This window comes from Bombyx mandarina, chromosome 20 (genome assembly GCF_030267445.1).
Source record: "Bombyx mandarina strain Sakado chromosome 20, ASM3026744v2".
Lineage (NCBI taxonomy): Eukaryota > Metazoa > Arthropoda > Insecta > Lepidoptera > Bombycidae > Bombyx > Bombyx mandarina.
This window is the reverse complement of record NC_143226.1, coordinates 6,435,793-6,449,136: the sequence shown is the minus strand read 5'-3', so window position 1 is coordinate 6,449,136 and position 13,344 is coordinate 6,435,793.

Below are 13,344 nucleotides of genomic sequence, written 5' to 3'. Positions count from 1 at the left end.
AAATAACGTTATAAAATTATGTTGCTGCGAATTTAACCTTGATTTTTGTATTTTTAAAGTTTTTTTTTATAATAATTTTTTTTTAAACTTCTTTAAGTAATCTAAAGTATATAAAAATGAATTGCTATTCGTTAGTCTCGCTAAAACTCTAGAATGGCTAGACCGATTTGTCTAATTTTGGTCTTGAATTATGTGTGGTAGTCCAGAGAAGGTTTTAAAAGGTAGATAAATATGAAAATGCTCGGAATTAAATAAAAATAACAATTTTGTTTTTCCTTTGATGTGTCCCCCGTCGGACGGATTCCTTTCGTTTGTTTTAAGTTTATTTTATAGAAAAGCTTAGATCTTTTATTTATTGATTGAGGCACTACGAAGTCTGCCGGGTCAGCTAGTTTCTGCAATATATGTGAATATAAGCTCCGGTGATTAACAAATTAAAGAGCGGACGTTTAGCGTGGTATGGACATGTGATGCGTAGAGAGAAGATGCATGTGACTAGGAGATGTATGGAAATGGTAGTGCAAAGTCGAGGGGGAAGAGGTCGACCGAAGAAGACACGGATGGAGTGTGTTAATGACGATATGAGAGAGAGAGAGAGGAGTGAGTGTTGACATGACGGCTGATAGAAGAGAATGGAAGAGAAAAATTAGCTGTGCCGACCCCACCTAGTGGGATAAGGTGGAGAAAAAGGAAAAGAAGCTCGGCACTAAAAGTGTTAATATAGTCTCCAAGACTGGTAAAGTTGACGCGGATAAATTAAATTTTCACGTCCCGGGTATCGCTCCAGTTTTCAATATATGTCATATCGACGCTTGAAAGCCAAACGTGACTAAGCGACAATAACTGCTTTATACATTTTATAAATGATAGGCAATAACCATATTCGATGCGCAAAAAATATATATTTCTAGGTCTATTAAAATAATTTCATTCCTACAGCTAGATTCGTTAAAATAGAATTTTTTTCAGGTATTTCAACTTTAAATTAGTCTACTGTAAAGTTCACGCATTGTCGCTTAGTCACGTTTGCCTTTCAAGCGTCGATATGTATATCTCCGCGATAGCAAGTGGTCTCGTGGACGAAGCCCCATGCGCTGGACTGATCAAGTGAAAGACTTTACCAGAACCCCACCTAACAAATGCGTGCGCCAAGCCTCAGTTCGCGAAATAAGGAGAACAGCTGTCAAGGCTTCCATACAAGGATTCCATATGACCACGACTGCTTTGCCAAGAGTAACCGACTATGATAATGATGATGATGATATTGTCACGCGCTAGGGTTCGGGATAAATAAAATTCTACCGAATTACAAGTATACACTGTATTCAACACTTAGAACATTTTAAATACTTCAAAACTCTCAATTAGCTTGTTCCGCTTCGCTTCAGGTGATCCGTTCGCTGTTTCGCTTCGAGTAGTTCCGATTACTGACTGCGTGACATCCCTGCAACGCTTTTATAGTCGAGACGAAATCCCTAGAATCGTCGAGAATATTCCACAAAAGACTAGTATTTTGTGTTTCCGCTATCTGATAATAGATGGCGTTATACTTCTCGAGCTCTCTAGATGCTGCTAGATCCTTCGCTATTCGTTCGACTATTCGGCGATAGACGGCGTTACTTTTACCGGCGTAACAATATGTATCTATATATTAATTACTACGTTTGAGTACCCAGAATGTACAAAAAATGACTCTATTTTAAGTTAATCATTTATTCCCACAATTAGATTGCCATTAATTCGCAACACTGCCTAACATTGCTTCCAAGTTCAAAGCAATTAAAAAAAGTATTCAATTAATAAAAATCACACAATAACACGCCAATAGACGTTAACGGTGTATGTTAGATGTGTTGAAACGTAGTATTTGAAAATCAATGCGATAAACAAGACACCGAAGAGAATGGGGTGCATTTGAAAAGACTTGCACTCAGCATCGGGTGTACACAGGTTGAAGAAGAGAAAAGAGATATGAATATCTCTTAAAGGTGCACTGCGGTGTCATTACTAAATTACTGGTGGTACGACCTCTTGTGAGTCCGCAAGTAGGTACCACCGCCCTGCCTATTTCTGTTGTGAAGCAGTAATGCGTTTCGGTTTGAAGGGTGGGGCAGCCGTTGTAACTATACTTGAGACCTTAGAACTTACATCTCAAGGTGGGTGGCGAAATTTACGTTATAGATGTCTATGGGCTCCGGTAACCACTTAACACCAGGTGGGCTGTGAGAACGTCCACTCATCATACTCATAAATGCGCCACCCACCTTGAGATATAAGTTGTAACGTCTCAAGTATAATTACAACGGCTGCCCCGACCTTCAAACCGAAACGCATTACAGCTTCACGGCAGAAATAGGCGGGGCGGTGGTACCTACCCGTGCGGACTCACAAGAGGTCCCACCAGCAGTGGATATATATATATAGCTCTAAAGGTGCCATATGCTCTCCGTTTAATAACATATTCAGTGAGCTTCTCCACTCGTCTAGAACAAATTGAAGAAAACTCATGGTACACTAGATGACGGCTCTTCCGCTTCGGAAGAAATAGGCAATTCGTAATATAGTTTCAGCTCAGGGCTCTTCCTACTAACTGTGATCGAACACATTCTGCAATGATATTAAAGTCACGGTCAAATGAATGCTAATTGAAGGTTGTGTCAATGAACTGCTACATATTAGGGTTGGCACAGATATCCGATAAGCACTATAATAATTTATTATATTGATTACTAGCTGACCCGGTAGACTCCGTAGTGCCTCAATCGATAAATAAAAGACCTAAACTTTTGTATAAAAAATAATAATTAAAACAAACAAAAGGAATGCGTCCGACGGGGGACACATCAAAGGAAAAACAAAATTGTTATTTTTATATGTTAATTGCGAGCATTTTCATATTTATCTAAATCTCCTTTTAAACCTTCTCTGGACTTCCACGAGTAATTCAAGACCAAAATTAGCCAAATCGGTCTAGTAGTTCTCGAGTTTTAGCGAGACTAACGAACAGCAATTATTTTTATATACAAAGAAGACGAGATAATAATTAAAACTAATAATAACCGGGGACAAGTCAAACATGGCTACCTGGCTTTAAATTACTATTCCCTATAAGGATCCAGATATATGTGTGTAAAGGAAAACCTTTAGTATATAAAAGCATTAAAATTGTTTAGTATAAAATATATATATATATATATTCTAAGACGGACTCACTGTCCTGTCTGTCATTCAGTGAAGAGAGTAGTTTAGTTTTGCATAATCTGATAATATTGTTTAAAATATTGATATAAAAATGTGATTGGAGGCTTTAAATGTTGTTTTGTTAGTAATGATGTGACGTAATGAAACTGAACCATTTTTGAAGAAGCTGATAGCTGGTGATGAAAAGTGGATCACGTACGACAAGAACGTGCGAAAAAGGTCGTGGTCAAAGGCCGGTCAGGCTTCACAGACTGTGGCGAAACCCGGGTTAACTCGCAACAAGGTGATACTGTGTGTGTGGTGTCATAAAGTTGTCATGACTCTTCCCGACATCTATTGGCGAATAATAATAATACTATTTTTCTTAATTGAGAGCAACTAACTGCTTTAAAGGCTCAATAACACTAAAGTTACTTCAGCAGATGGCGTTGTTAAGCAAACCGAAGCCAATGAGTGTTTTGTTTGAGGTTAGACTAAGAAAATGAATTGTTTATTTAAATTATTTGTGTCTTTTCAACTTCACTTAAAAATGCCTAAATGATCTTGGAGTATTTCATAATTTTAACAATATGTAATTCGTATTTAAATATAATTTCTACAAAACACAATTTATCAAAAAAATAACCGGGCAAAGCTCGGTCATCATCTAGTTAGCTTAATACCAGATAGGCCATAAAATCCCAAACTCTATAACTTATTGACAACATTTCCTTCTTTCGTCTCCGTACCGTCTATAGGTTCTGACCGAAGCAGATAACACGGTTTTGATACGTGTATGTATTTTTTTTTATTGCTTATATGGGTGGACGAGCTCACAGCTCACCTGGTGTTAAGTGGTTACTGGAGCCCATAGACATCTACAACGTAAATGCGCCACCCACCTTAAGATATAAGTTCCAAGGTCTCAGTATAGTTACAACGGCTACCCCACCCTTCAAACCGAAACGCATTACTGCTTCACGGCAGAAATAGGCGGGGTGGTGGTACCTAACCGTGCGGACTCACAAGAGGTCCTACCAGTGAAATGTAAATGAGTATGAAATATTTTTAATGGGATTCCACTTTCAAATTTGTGGATGAGGAATTTCTCACAAGAACTAATCTCCCACCTGTAAGACTTTAAAAAAATAAACATCAACCTTCCACAATACCTAAGCTTCCTTAATTTAAAATCTATCGTTGTTGAAATGATTGAAAAAAAAAAAAAAAAAAATTTAAGCTAGTGGCGTGAAATTATTGGGAATAAGCTCTTGTTGCGAGGAAACGGTCACGATCCTAAGTATTGAGGAAGCGAGCAGAAAAAAGTTGTTGAAATTCTAATTTACTTACTTACAAATGACTTTGTATGTAAGCACATTTAAGGTTTAAAATCATGAATTTTCTCTTGCGCTATGAATATAATAAAACCACAAACGCGAAAGATAGCAGACATTAACTAGGACTCGAATTTGACTCAAATAATTACATAAAAAGAAAAAATATTCCAAAAAAACAACAAGCCCGCAGCCCTATCACCTAAATAAAACCTTCATACAAAAACCGCATGCTAAATATTAAAAGTAAAACTGAATGCAATGGATACGACGTCTAAAAAGATCGCAAGCACAATTTTTCCGCTAAACGAAAACAAGTTTTAGCGTATACCAAAATAAAAGCTATTATTGAATTTGCGCCAATTCATCTTGTTATTTAATCGTACATCGGATATCTTATTAATGCTAAATGCCTCTAGCTAAATATAAACTTCGCGATAACATAGTGACATTAATAAATCTTAATAAATTTGAATTAAAAATAGTGTAAGAAAAAATGATTTTATTGTAAAAAAAAGCGTGGGGTGCTTGGTAACAGTAGTTATAAATATTTTATGAACAGATATGAGTAGAAGTATTCTTTTCATAATATCCTGAAAAGCACCCCACGCTTTTTTACAATAAAATCATTTTTCTTACACTATTTTTCATTCAAATTTATTAAGATTTATTTTCTATATTTAAGTGGGATTTTCTATAAAAGCGTATTTCGTTAGTTTTTTTAAACTATTATTTATTTTTCATTTTTTAGTCGAATTTAAATTTTTTCAATTTTTTTGTTAGTGTTTGATTGTCATCGGTCCTTAATAATGACACCAAAATTCCAGTTAATCCGACGTTTTGGGGGGGTCAAAATCATGTTCAAAGATTCCGTTACAAACAAACATAGTAACGTCGTGGCCTAAAGGATAAGACGTACCTATCCGTTACATTCGTATGTAGCGATGCACCGGTGTTCGAATCCCGCAGGCGGGTACCAATTTTTCTAATGAAATACGTACTTGACAAATGTTCACGATTGACTTCCACGGTGAGGGAATAACATCGTGTAATAAAAAATCAAACCCGCAAAATTATAATTTGCGTAATTACTGGTGGTAGGACCTCTTGTTAGTCCGCACGCGTAGGTACCACCACCCCGCCTATTTCTGCCGTGAAACAGTATTGCGTTTCGGTTTGAAGGGTGGGGCAGCCGTTGTAACTATACTGAGTTCTTAGAACTATATCTCAAGGTGGGTGGTGCATTTACGTTGTAGATGTCTATGGGCTGCAGTAACCACTTAACACCAGGTAGGCTGCGAGCTCGTCCACCCATCTAAGCAATAAAAAAATAAAAATAAAAACGCATTCAATTGATAATTCCAAAAGAATCGAGTAAAAAAATCGGGAGATCCGTATACCAGCAAAGGATTTGTGAATCTGTTTGTACGTGAAATCACGAACCAGCAAAGATACTATCGTATTTATTATTGCGAACATATCCGCGCTGCGGTCATTTAACTTGATAAAAAGTATCATGTGTCCATCCAGGATTGCCATCCATCATGCTTTGGTGGATGGACTAGCTCACAGCCCACCTGGTGCTATGTGGTTACTGGAGCCCATAGACATCTACAACGTAAATGCGCCACCCAACCTGATATAAGTTCTAAGGTCTCAGTATAGTTACAAGGGCTGCCCCACCCTTTAAACCAAAACGCATTACTGCTTCACGACAGAAACAGGCAGGGTGGTCGTACCTACCCGTGCGGACTCACAAGAGGTCCTACCACCAGTGAAATGTATTCAATCTATCAATCTATCAGCCCATAGACGTCCACTGCTGAACGCAGACCTGGCCAAGGCTAACCACAATAACAAATGCTAAGCATCTAATGGACTCCCGCAACCTCCAACTGGTTATCGATTTTATATAATTACTAGTTTTTACCCGCGTCTTCGCCTGCGTAGTCAAGGAAAAGGTCAGTGTGGTTATCTGTCTGAATGAGATGTTTTTTCGGGACAAACGGTAGCCTTCAAATACTCTCCTGATCTAATACTCTTACTAGGATAAACAGACAAACTTTCAGATTTATAAAATTAAGTATAAATATAATATACAGCACACATTTTATTGTTATTACTCATATATTGAATATAAATCTTTGTCCGTTACAAAGATTAAATCCGAAGGTTTAATGTCTAATAAATCACTAAAATATTATGAAGTACATTGGTTTAAAAAAAAACACGACAGAATAAGCCGAAAACTTATTTCTTGTTTTCCCATCCGCTCTGACACTTCTGTTTTCATCTTCCTAGCGTTTTCCCGGTCTAATACCAGAGACTGTTTTTCTACTTAAACTCCTCTACTTTGCCCGGTCTTCGGCATCTTTATGAGTGAGGTTATTCTCCTCCATATCCGCCTTATACTAGTAAACACAATATCCGAAATTACAATTAATTTTAAATTCTATTTCGTTTGACCACTCATTCATACGAATGATCAATCAATCAATAAAATTCAAATCGAAACAAATAACACGAGATCGTAATTGACCATGGCCACGAAGTCCGTATTTTTCGAAGCGTGTAAATTATAAATTTTGTCAAGTAAACCGCGCGACCAAATTTGGAAGGTTTTTTTTGATTATCCATTCGCTGGTGGTCTAAGAGGCTATTCCAGTTACATACGGACGGGTAGGTGAGCTCTCAACCTTTTTTTTTAACGCTGGGTAATCCACTTACGGCTACCCGGCCGAGGGATTTTTTTTTAACAGACCGGGTTATGTCGGACTCTGGCGCCTCCAGAGAAGAAGAAGGTGAAGAGGAAGATCGGGATTCTCCTCTTCTTCCAATTCCTGCCGGGAGACTACACCTTGAGAAAGGCGCGCGAGGCACTGCACGGCGTCAGCCATGCAAGAGCTACACCGCAAAATCGACTACCGACTAAACCCCATCGAGCCCAACCACTCCGACTCAACGAAACCCACGCTACCGCACAGTGCGCGTCGAAGGCTCGCCGTCGCCGGTACCCGTCCTGATAATAGGACGGGATTCCATCCCCGGGAAGATCCCGCAGGACGTCGTCTCGGGAGACACACCGTGAGCGGTGCACAGGAGCCACTTTGCGCCGCCTCACCACCGGACCAACAGCCGAGTACCGGGCGCCCCCGTACCCTGAGAGAATTTGCTAACACTAGGCCTAGCAAGAGCAGCGCTTCGCAGAATCTACCACCGAATCAGAAACGCGAACCACAAAAAATACTGTATAAGTCGTAGTGGCCTAAAAGATAAGACGTCCGGTGCATTCGTATATAGCGATGCAACGGTGTTCGAATCCCGCTGGAAAGTACCAATTTTTCTAATGAAATACGTACTTAGCAAATGTTCACGATTGACTTCCACGGTGAAGGAATCGTGTAATTAAAATCAAACCCGCAATTTTCAATTTCGCGTAATTACTTAGGGAAGACGTCTTGTGAGTCCGCACAGGTAGGTACTACTGCCCTGTCTATTTCTGCTGTAAAGCAGTAATGCGTTTCGGCTTAAAGGGTAAGGCAGTCGTTGTACTATTCTGGAGCCCTTAGAAATCACTTCTCAAGGTAGGTGGCGGCATTTACGTTGTAGATGTCTATGGGCTCCGGTAACCACTTAACACCAAAAAAAAGACCCAGCGAGAAACTCATTAATCTAGGAGATTTAGAGCAATGCATATGACCCACTACAAATTTATAAACAGAAAATACTCCACGTATCTTATTAGGATGGTAATATGTTTTCGATCTTTTATTATTTACAATTAATTTTAATAATTTTGTAGTTGTAAATAGACATGCTTTAACAAAAACCGACTTGAAATAGAAAAAAAAAAGATATTCCAAAACAAATTAATATACACCAAAAACAATAATCATCGAAATCGGTTGGCGTGATATTGAGATATAGAGTTATTCATCTATTTGTCGCGCACGTACTTAATGCAAATTTAAGACTTATATAGTTTTCTCATGGATACCATTATCAGAACTGGACTAAATTGAAATGGGACTACACGGGAAGCGTCAGCTTTCTAATAAAAAAAGAATCATCAAAATCGATTCACCCAGTCAAAAGTTATGAGGTAACAAACATAAAAAAAAACATACAGTCGAATTGAGAACCTCCTCCTTTTTTGAAGACGGTTCAAAATAATTTAAACCACGTTTTTAGAACTGACTAGTTGAAGACGCGAAAACATTTATTGTAGCTAGGCGTACGATACCTTCATCACTCATTGATGAAATGTGACGAAAACAAATGATCATCTAGATTGAATACAAAACTTATTTTTTTAAGTGATTTTATGACCTGGTAACTAAGACCTTTAAGTCATGTCTTATTTTAATTTATATTCTTATTTTTATGAAAAATGATAATATGGAGTGAAATGAAATGAAAATGATTAATTTGAGACGTTAATCAACTGGGATGAAATTAAATGAAATGAGAATGTATGGGATGAAATATAATATCAGTAAAATGGTGGTCATTCTACCCGATGATATGTAGGCGAACTAAAATGTCCCTTAGAAATAAGGTGACACTCTACAAAACTTGCATACGCCCCGTCATGACCTATGCAAGTGTAGTGTTCGCTCACGCGGCCCGCACTCACTTAATGTCATTCCAAATTATTCAATCCCGTTTTTGCAGGATAGCCGTCGGAGCCCCGTGGTTCGTCAGGAACGTCGACCTCCATGACGACCTGGACTTAGAGTCCATCAGTAAGTATCTGCAGTCGGCGTCCATGCGCCACTTCGATAAAGCGGCACGACACGAGAACCCTCTCATCGTGGCCGCCGGTAACTACATTCCCGATCCTGCGGACAGAATGGAAAGCAGTCGACGTCGCCCAAAACACGTCATCTCGGATCCGCCCGATCCACTAACGGTGCTTTTAGGTAATTCAAGCACCGGTCACCGTTCTCGTCGAACCCGTCGCTTGCGACGAAGGGCTCGACGAGTAAATTAACTCTCAGACACAGCCCACTGAGTTTCTCGCCGGATCTTCTCAGTGGGTCGCGTTTCCGATCCGGTGGTAGATTCTGCGAAGCACGACTCTTGCTAGGGTTCGTGTTAGCAACGTCATCAGGTTTGAGCCCCGTGAGCTCACCTACAAAAGTTAGGGTTACGCTGACATAGCCTCTCAAGGCTCTCAGCTTAGGTAGGAAAAAAAAAAAAAAAAAAAAAAAAAAATTGTGGTCATTTACTAAGATTTTTTCAGTGGACTTTTTGGAGGATCCTGAGAAGTTGCGTCCAGCGGCTTTGTTTCATTTGCCCACATTTGTGCACTTTCACAGATATTAAACAGTTAATAAACCACCGTTATTACACATCTAAATCTGAAGAAACACTAAATAGACAAAATAAAACAAATCACACAACTTCACTCCTCGCGTTCCCGCCAAAAAGTCCAATACAAAACTTATTTATTTAAAATTATGACTACCTACTTTTGAGTTTGTTATTGTCATTATAAAATATTAATTCGAAGGTTCCCAATATATATCTATCTATCTCTTAGGTTTATGGCGCATAGACCAGGTTTCATACTTCAGTGCCAATATCATACAAGTTGACGTTTACATATTGTATATTGACTACCGTAATTTTTTAAATATAGAAATAGTTCGATTGATTTTTTACGTTTCATTTAACGCAGAATGAGGTTATAGTATCTTAAGGTCTGGCAGCCTGTCTGATTTGGGTTTTCATCTTCACGATAAGAGGATCTCAGGCGTTAGACAAGAGACAGCTATTTTTTCTCTATTAAAGTAAGTGTTTTTTATTTATTACAATGGCCTATGGCGCAAAAGTGGAATTAACTCCATCGAGTATTTGGATTTCGTCAAATATTAGAAAATAGTTAAGGCTACTGTTCAAGATTCTATCTGCGAAATCAAACCATACAAGTAGTTCTCATTATATCTACGACTAAACCGAAAAAAAAATCTACAGCAGCCGTATTTTTGCTGAAAATAAAACAGTAAAACCTCTTTTTTTTAAAACTTTTTTCTTCTATCTTAACCTTTTCTTGCATTGTTTTCGGAGTTCCGAGCTAAATTCAAATTTTATAAGAAACTAGCTGTACCCGTCCGCTTCGCTGGGCATTTAAAGTTAACATTATTATTTCTCACCCCCACAAAGATTCTCATCATTAACGCCCTCGCAACTAGTGTAGGGACTCCAACGCTCATATAAATATTAGCCTATCCATTAGGTACATGTATTTTCTACATGGATACCAAGTTTCAAGTCAATCGGATGCATGGTTCAGTAGTTATAATGGAACATCCGTAAAAACCACTGCAGATTTATATATTAGTATAGATGTAAACACAAGGAAGCAAAGCAATAAAATATAATATTATACACAAGTGCAAGGTAAACTTCATTCTTCCAAGAACAAAAAATCTATGGAGACATCTTCTTTTGATAAACATTTATATTTGTATTTCAAAAATTTATCATTTGCCTAATTGAGTTTTTAGCTTTGGGCCATTATTGTAATTTATATGTATATTGATAGGCCGGCCTGGCATCCCTAGTTTAGCATAGCTCAATCGTCCCATGACATCCGACAGTGTATTTTAAAATGTCATTAAAAAAAACATTTAAAAAAGTTAAAAAAAAAAACAATACTTTTTTCTTTTTTCAATTCACCCTACAATTGTCAAGATTGTTAACGACCACGGCTTTTCAGAGCTACTCTTTTGTTATTAATTGTCTTTTTATTCATTGATAAATTTTCTTTTTATTATTTGATAAATTCTACGTTCCGTAAAAAACTAAATAAACAAATCAAAAAAATACACACCTGTCGCACAGTGGGTCGATTCTATGATTTTAGTGACTTAGGGACCAACTTTGTTTTTTTATAAATTTTTTTATGTAGATAGATAGAGCTCGTTAATCTCAATAATAATTGTTTTGGGCAAAAATTACAAAAACTTTATAGTTTGGTCAGAAAAATGTGTTTTGTGATTTTTTTGTATGAAGCGGGTCACATTAAATTAAATTCCTGCTAAGTACCGCGAGGTCCCGCTTTGAAACTTTATTTTCCTTATACCTTGTCTAGTCTACTATCATTTGATGCTATAAGCATGTGCATAAAGTTGCAACTCTGCCAAATAAATGGATCGAAAAAAATTAATAAATACATAGAATAAAAACCTTTATATTTTTTTTCGTAAGTGCTTTTAAGTTAAATTTGATATGGATTAGTAAGTAAAAGCACGTAATGATACCCATAATTACATAATACCTAACAACAATACATTTATTAGGTCTCTAATTATGCAATCTCTCTAAATATTATATATTTTGTTTCACCTTTCGATCTTTGGGTCAGAAGACGAAAGAAGATTGTGTAAAATATCCTCATTAGTCGACGTTCTACTTCTCATTCTTGAATAACAACTCTCTGTATATTTCCGAAAATCTTTATTGCGAGCTTCCACTGCCTTTTCGGAGAGTTTACCTATACGAATGGCACCAAAGTTCTTCATTATTGTATATCACTGCCATATGCCAACAATTTATGGATACTGGAAAGCATATATTATAATACCAGGGATATAAATTAACATACAATTCTGCAGTATATCTAAAAAATTCCGAAAAATTGGAAACGCGCTCTCCAGATGCAACAAAGTGAAGAATCACGTGAAACCTCTCTATTAAATCTTTACGTATTCCTGTTATGCGGGCTGTTTCTTCTGCATCCCTGAAAAATCTTCTGGCAGTATTGCCATTATTGGTTGTTCCTACTCCTTGCTTGACAGCATCTATAAGTAAACCGCATTCCTTTTTAAACGCTTGCTGTATAGCACTTTTTCTGGTTGTTATTTTTTCTTTGTCATCGCCCCTTGCAACTCCATTTCTTGAAGTCCAAACGATAAGACGTAAAAAAAGTGTCATTTAAAAAATTATCTCACAGGAAACTACATACGATGAAAAAATTGTGAAGTAATAAAATTATATTTACCGATATGAAGTAAGCACTCCATGTATCTTATCCAGGCAGGTAAAGATGGCATTCCATACTGGAATATTTCTTCATTATTTTCTCTTTGATAAGCAAGTCACTCCAAAAAGCTCTGACGGTTTTGCTTTGCAAATATCACAGACAGCAGAAAATGTTTCTGACAAATATGAGGTTATTTGTCCGTCTATCATCATCATGTGCAATTGATGCTTAACTTCAACTTGTTTGATTTTTGATGGCTGAAGTCTTTCTATTTCTTCTGTTATGCTAGCTTTTATAATTGTCACTGTTGACTGCGTTTCTTTTGTAAATTTAAACATTATTGGACGGCAATAAAAAGTTGATGAGGGTAGGTCGTTTTCCCAAACAATTGTTCCATCAAATTTCTGAAGCCTTATAGGAACTAGACTGACCATGAAAATAGATGAATCATCAAACTCTGTTTCAGTTTTTTCTTTATAATTACTTTGACCTGGGGCTCTATCAAAGCCTATTTGCTTATAAGCAGTAGCTCTCTTGCAGAGTCCAAATCCGAAGTAATCACATCTAAAAGCCTATATAGCGCCAAGTTTAGTAATGCTTGCGTTTTAATAGCAGCTCCTTCTTCAGTAATAATTACCTCGTCTTTCCCTGGATAACATTTGGTCTTTTCTTGCTTAATTTTATATTAAGAAGGGTATAAATCAGACCCATTTTCACTTGCTGCTTCTCTTAGGTTTATATACTGCCACTTAATTTAAGTGAAACTAATATTGCCTTATCGGGAGAATATGTACTACTTTTCACTTTACTTGTAATTAAATACTCCTTAACTTTTTCTAG